Source organism: Dipodomys merriami, unplaced genomic scaffold (assembly GCF_024711535.1).
Source record: "Dipodomys merriami isolate MVZ:Mamm:240054 unplaced genomic scaffold, mDipMer1.0.p SCAF_141, whole genome shotgun sequence".
NCBI lineage: Eukaryota > Metazoa > Chordata > Mammalia > Rodentia > Heteromyidae > Dipodomys > Dipodomys merriami.
Genome location: NW_027202727.1, coordinates 1,944,044 through 1,951,486, shown reverse-complemented (window position 1 = coordinate 1,951,486; position 7,443 = coordinate 1,944,044). Strand labels below are relative to the sequence as shown.

Sequence of the window (7,443 nt, the reverse complement as noted above, 5' to 3'; positions counted from 1 at the left end):
CCCTAAGATATGTATTCGAATGTTTTTTGTTCTTTCATGTGACTTTTTCTAACATATTTATAAGATGATTTCCTTGTTGCTTTTTATGTCCCTTCCCCATGGGATAACAATAACCCCTGATTTCACTGTATTTGATGTCAGTATAATTTCTGGAGGGGAACAGAAAAAAAACAAATCATTTAAATAGGGATACAGGTGGACCCATTGCAACAATGAGATGTACAAGTCGTTATTTCAAAAACGAACTTTACAACTTTGTTTTTGGGCGGAGGGAGGATTGGATGGAGGGGGGAAGGGAGGATGGGAAGGGGAAACCAAGGAGTAGGATACATTGCTTGATAAAAAATGTACTCATTCCAGATCTTAGCTATGGTAAATAATGCTGCAATAAACATAGTTGTGCTCGTAGCTTTAGTGTGGTCTTGTTTGTAAACATTTGGGTAAATGCCCAAAAGTGGGACTCCACATCCCCTCCAGCATCTGTTATTAGAGTTCTTGATTATACCCATTCTAACTGGGGTGAGGTGATATCTCAATGTTGTTTTGATTTGCATTTCTTTATGTCTAGGGATGGGAAGGAGAAACCAAGGAGTAGGCTACAATGCTTGATAAAAACTGTACTCATTATCTTGCACATGTAATTGTAACCACTCTGTTCAGTATTTTCACTGTAAAAAATATATATTCATTGTTAGAAAAAAAAAGAATCCAAGCTTGAATAAACTGTCCCTGACTTTTTTCGAGTGTGTTCTTTATTCATATAAAAATTTTCTGAAAACTTCTTCTTGAAAGTATTTCAAAAGGAAACAATGTGCCATTTGAAGGCCAGCATAGAACAAAAGGAAATAAACATTGTTTTAAAAGATTTCTTTTGTAAGGAAACAAAGACTTGGAGGTTTTAATTTGTCTTATGCGTGGATATTTCACTATTGAGATGATTCTGTTGTTGCAGGAGTCACTTATTAATTCCTTTAGTCTTGTCCTGAATTCTCCAGCACAATTAGTATTCCAAAAAAGCAGGATCCAGTGAGTATGATCAGCAAAAGGAGCCTGTTCTCAAACCAGTGCTTTATGGATGGTCCCAAAGAAATATGTGCGTTTTTTTTTCTTGTTTGTTTGTTTAGTTTGTCCTGGTTCTGGAGCTTGAACTCAGAGGCTGGACCATGTCCCTGAACAAATGTCTTCCCTGGCCAACTTCCGCCAAAGCTAGGACGCTACTACTTGAGCCAAACTCCACTTCTGGCGTTTTTGGTGTTTGGTTACAGATAAGAATGTGACAGACTTTCCTGCCTAGGTTGGCTTTGAACTGAGAAAGTAAGAAAGCCAAGTGACATCAATTGTATCAAGATTTCTGTTTTGAACCAAGAAATACTAGACAACGTTTACTATAAAGCTAATATTTGACAATTTTTAAAAGAAAAGAATATGTCTAACAAAGAATCCATAACTTAAATAACTCCACAAATGAATCATTTTGGACGCATTTTTTCATCTGCTTGGGAAGATAACTATTGACTTCATAGATTCCTTTTGGGGAAACAGTCATATTTGCCTGTTGTCACTGGCTTTGTACACATGCATGCTATCCATGCTTCTAAGGGCCCTACATAAAGGAAGTCTTGAAATTCTCAACAATATTTCAATAAGATGCTCCAGCCTAAGGTTAAGATTTTAGGTGAGGACATTTATCAACACTCCTGATTCAGACTCTACTTGATATAATTTTTAATCAATAGTTTGTTTTTAGTTTTGCTCTTTGTAAATTCACATGCACCTATGAAAAATTGTGTGGCCATCCCAATAATATTCTCAAAGTACCTCTTAATCATGACTCATAAAAGTTGTATTATATTACAACAAGGAAAAATGCTATAAATAAAGAAAGCAATAATTAAATATTAATGATTACTAAAATAAAAAACAAAACAATTACCAGGGTTTTCAGTATTTGAAGTGTACATAGTAGAGTTTACTATTTTCTCATATTCCTGTACATTTAAAACTGGATAAAGCTATCAGTAGCCTTTAAATTTACTCACTAAGATTACTATTTATAGTTCATCTCATCATTTGTATGTGGATTATATCATTATTTGTTCATCACTAACATATAACGTAAAGGAGCCCTGAAGATTTAACAGAAACCATGTACTTAAAATCTTAACTCTTCACTCTGCTTCTTTACACAGTCTTTGCAACTTCTCATTAGTAAAGTTTCTATAAAATCTGAAATGTACATACTTACTAGTACATGCTACCAGAAGTATTATATACTTTATCAAAAAATTTTATGACCTGCCAAACAGTCTTAATTTTGCCATATATAAGCAAATCCCAAAATTAAACATATTTAAAATATTAAAACTTTTAACAAACGTTAACATTTGCTGCAATGATCATTATGACAAGTGCCTTTTGTAGAATAATTGAATTCCTCCTCCTACAAATCTCATGAACAACAAATATCTGGAATTATTTTGTTTTTGATATGTCAATCTTGACTTTATTCTTAAATGTGTGCTTATGTAAGCAACACATGGTTCTAAAATTTCACAATTCTTTTGAACTTATTTTTGTTGAATTGTCAAGTTTAAGAAAATCAATTACTCTTTATATATAAAAAATGTTTTGTGCTCAATTTGGCTGCACATACACTAAAATTGGAACATACAGAGAAGATTAGCATGGTCCCTGCACAAGGATGATACACAAATTAATGAATCGTTCCATATTTTTACAACAAAAGATGCTGGAAGGGATATGGCCAGAAGGGAGCCTACTGCATTCTTGGTGGGAGTGTAAACTTGTTCATCCACTTTGGAAAGCAGTTTGGAGGTTCCTCAAAAGCCTCCACATAGAGCTCCCTATTATACAGCAATCCCACTTTTGGGCATTCTCCCAAATGATCACAAACCAGTCCATACTAAAACTACCACCACAACAATGTTTATTGTAGCATTATTTTCCATAGTTAAGATATGCAACCAACCCTGATGCTGCTCAGTAGAAGAATGGATCAAGAAAATGTTCTCTCTCTCTCTCTCTCTCTCTCTCTCTCTCTCTCTCTCTCTCTCTCTCTCTCTCTCTCTCTCTCTCTCTCTCTCACTCACTCTGTGTGTGTGTGTGTGTGTGTGTGTGTGTGTGTGTGTGTGAATGTACACTTACACAACCACTTTGGAAAGCAGTCTGGTGAGTCCTCAGAAAGATAAATATTGACCTTCCTTATGGCCCACTCATACCACTTCTAGGCATCTATCCTGAACAACAGGTACCAATATTCAAGGACAAATGCACTTCCATGTTTATTGCAGCACTGTTCACAATAGCCAGGATATGAAAACAACCCATATGTCCCACCAGAGATGAATGGATCAAAAAACTGTGGTAACTATACACAACGGAATATTTTCCAGCCATTAGAAAGGACAAAATAATGGCATTAGTAGGGAAATCAATCAAGCTACAGGAAATCATGTTGAGCGAGGTAAGCCAAAAGCAAAGAGACAAATGGCACATGGTCTCCGTGTTAAATCCAAAATGTAAGGTGATATGACAAAATTAACAACACTTAAGAAACCAAGAACTTCCACTCATCTGGTCGAATCGAATCACTACTAAATAACCCCATTCTGCTGATCATATGTGCACACTGAAGGGAAACCAGGAGGATGACACAGAACTAGAGGGAATCAGGGAAAAACATACAACAGTGGGATCCAACAGCTGCACTGGACATTGACCAAAATGAACTAAGCATCTCAATGTCACTGGAGGGAGGGAGGGAACAAGTGGGAAAGAGGGAACAGCTGACGCTATGCAATACAAAAGGAATATACATATTTCAAAACAAAAAAGTTTACATATGGAAGAAATAACTCTATTGCAAAGCTCATAGAATTCATAAATGTTGTAGACCATAATAGACAATTTGCTCCATCGAAGTTAGAATGTGTTTGTGACTTAAACTAAGCATCACTATCCCACAATATTTTGAAATTTGGGAAATTATTTAACCACTTAATCACAATAAAAACATTTGAAAAAATGATGAAGGTGGAAAACTAAGTTGCTCTAAAAAACAAAAAAGGAAAATGTTCTGTGTGTATTTGTGTGTACACACACGCACACACATATACTATATATATATATATATATATACATATATATGTATATTAATTCTATGCCTCCATCAGAAAGAATGACATCGCTCAATTTGTTAGGAAATGGAAAGACTTGGAAAAAAATTATATTAACTGATGTAAGCCAAGTCCAAAGAAACATAGGCCCCATGGTATCCCTTATTTGCAATAACTAGTATATGTCTGGGATAAGCAGAAAAGTTGAAAGCCTATGTGTATATGACTAGATAAGTTGATGTTAAGCTAAATAACCCCCAAGATAGAGACACAAGTGTTTTTTTTTCTTTATTGCTGTTGTTTCTCACATATTTATAATGTATGACGTGATTGTTTTTCTTTTTTATACGTTCCTCCCCAACAGTATAACCCTGTTTTCACTTTATTTGATGTTGGTGCACCTGCATCTTGAATGTACACTTCTCTAATTTGGGGAGGGAAAGGGAAAAAACATGCTTAAATAGGAATACAGTTTGACCCATTGTAAAACAATAGATGCACAAGACATTATTTTGAAAAACGAACTTTACAATTTAGGCTAGGGACATTTGGTGGGGCTTTGGGGTATGAGGAGTGTACTTGTGGAGGTGTAAGGGAAGGAATAGTGGGGGAAAAACAAAGGAGGAGGTAACAATGCTTGATAGGAAATGTACTTATTACTTTGCTCATATAACTATAACCCCTCTGTACAGTATTTTTACAACAAAAATGTATAAAAATGTTTTGAGATGGAAGAGTTTATGAAGCCCATTTTACCCATATAATATCGTTAACAAAGAAATTAATGCAAAACACTGATATGAAGATATTTTGAAAAAGTGAGTGTGTATGCATTCCTGTGTGTTGGCATGCTCAGAGTTTGAAATCAGGGCTTCAACATCTTGCTAAGTCTTTGTCTCTAGATTGGTGAGTTACTATATGAGCTACATCTCCATTCCTGGCCCTTTGCTCTTTCGTTAAAATTTTGAAAAATAATCTCATGAATTTATTTTGTCCTGTTGGCTTCCAAATATTATCCACAGATCTCAGGCTCCTTAGTAGGTATCCTGAGTAGTTAGGATTACAGGTGTGACAAATCAGTACCAGGCTTTCAGAATAATTTTAAAAGTAGAAGAAAATTTACTTCACAGAGGCCTGTTTTATCATCTCCTAGTCTTAATGCATTTTGCAGTGATTATATGTGAAATTTTTCATTCTTGAATTATTAAAATAGAGTAAGTGATGATATTTAAAAGATTTAGTACTTTTTAAAAATGATACTGGAACTATGGGACAGAAGAAATTTGCCTCTCTTTGGACCATAATTTATAATCTCAGCTCTGTGCATGATAACCCAATGTCACCAACACAGTCTGTGTTGAAGACAAAATGTAACAGAAAACAATTACCATGGGCAATAATTGCTATGTTATTATTTCTTGGACAGTATGGATATTGAATTGAGAGTATCAGAGAATGGAGAGAATTTATCTACCTTTTCTGTATTGCTGGAAGACTTTTGGAAAATTTGACTCATTTCCTTCCTCACTGTGTGTCTTGGGCCATGCACTTAGTGCCTTTAATTACAATTTTTCCCAACACTAAAATGGTAATAACATTAGCATTATAGCAAATGTTATCTTAGAATTAAGGGTCCTTAGAATGATGAACTCTTTTCTCATTCTTGTAGAGGCATTATCAGATGAGAGGAACTGTATTTTTTTTTTGTTTGCTTACTTCCATTTATTCTTGAGTTTGAAATCTGAACTTCTTAAGACTGAAAGAAACCAAAATTAGACACACAAGCTTTGGAAAGAGCAATCAATGTAAAATAAATAAAATACGTATAGATATGTAAAAAGTCTAACTAAATTGTTATATAGTCTCCAGCATAAACAGAAAATGATTTAAGCAATATCATGTTATTGAAAATTGAAAAATGTTAGGAGTTGCTTAATTTTTTCCTTTTTACTACCTTGAATTAATTATTTTTGTATAGAGAGATTAAAGATGAGTTTAACAAGAAACTTGATTAAAAATGGACAAAAGTTTGAATAGACATGTTTTCCATAAACCCCTCTATATCACCAGTGGGTTTACACAGTTGTGTTTAATACAACTTCTGTGCTGGCTTAATGCTGTGAGAAGTCATTAGAGAAATGTAATTCAAAATTACTATGATACTACTTTATAACTATTATAACTCTTATCAAAAAAAATCAAAGGAACCAGGTGTGGTGGTAAAAGTTTGTAATTCCAAGCATTTAGGAGGTTGGATTTCAGTCTTAAGCCAGTCTAGGGTACTGAATATAGTAAAAACTTGCCCTTTATTACCTTTTGAATAAAAGGTAATCATGTTGGTGAGAGTGTGAAGAAAAGGAAATTTTCTACACTCTTGGTCAAAATCCAGGTTAGTATTCTCCTTGTAGAAAGTAGTATGCAGTTTTCTAAAGAAATCATACTTGAAATATCATCTGACCCACCAATCATGTGATTATTTCTCTCTGGGTAATTCATAAATATATCTGTAGTTCATTGTTATTCACATTATTCACATCAACAGCTAAGATAGAAATCGAAGTCCAGTGTTCACCTACAAACAAATAAAGCAAGTGTGGTACATGCACAAATATCTTTTTCTGTTGATCCCAAAGTACACACACACACAAACACTCCAGTAAGCACAGCCAGACAGGGTTGCTATCACAGCCTACAAGAAGTCAGGCAAAAAACAGAAGCTGAGAATCATTTAGCTGATAACTAATATCTTTTTTATGAGGCATACTCAAATGAGACTCCAGAGAGAGGATTAGAAAGACTGATCAGACTAAAATTGGTCACACAAAGATTGGAAAGTAGAATTCCTTGTAGAACAAATAAATCATAGAAAGCTTGTGCATGTAAGAACATGACAGAAGACCAAATTCCAGAAATGCACATTTTCTTAGAAGTCAGCTTAATCAATTTTCAGTGCAAATCTTTGAATTCTTAAATATTTGACCACATGTGGGAGAAGGTTGAAAATAAAGAAAATTTCATCACTCTATTAGGAAGTCCAATATCACATTAGGGAATAATCAAGCACAGATTTGTAATAAAAAGAGAAAACAATTATTCCAAGTAAGGGTTTCATTTCTTCTGATGTGAAAGTTCTTAAATTAGGTGTTAGCAGTTACCATACAATTGATCCAGTCCCCCAGCTGAGTTGATATTGACTGCAGTATTCCCACATGAAGGAAAAGAGAAAATTTACAAATGTCTGATGAAATGAGGTGAAGGTGAAGTGTTCTAATAGTAATATCTGAGGTTTAGACACAGGTGAAGAGGT

General features: G+C 34.3%; 1 non-coding gene across 1 annotated transcript; it reads left to right on the top strand.

The window, feature by feature from the left end:
• Window positions 1–2,630: 2,630 nt before the first annotated feature.
• Window positions 2,631–2,736, top strand: LOC138826308 (U6 spliceosomal RNA). Its single transcript, XR_011371648.1, has one exon. It is a non-coding gene; the product is annotated as a U6 spliceosomal RNA (small nuclear RNA).
• Window positions 2,737–7,443: the final 4,707 nt, after the last annotated feature.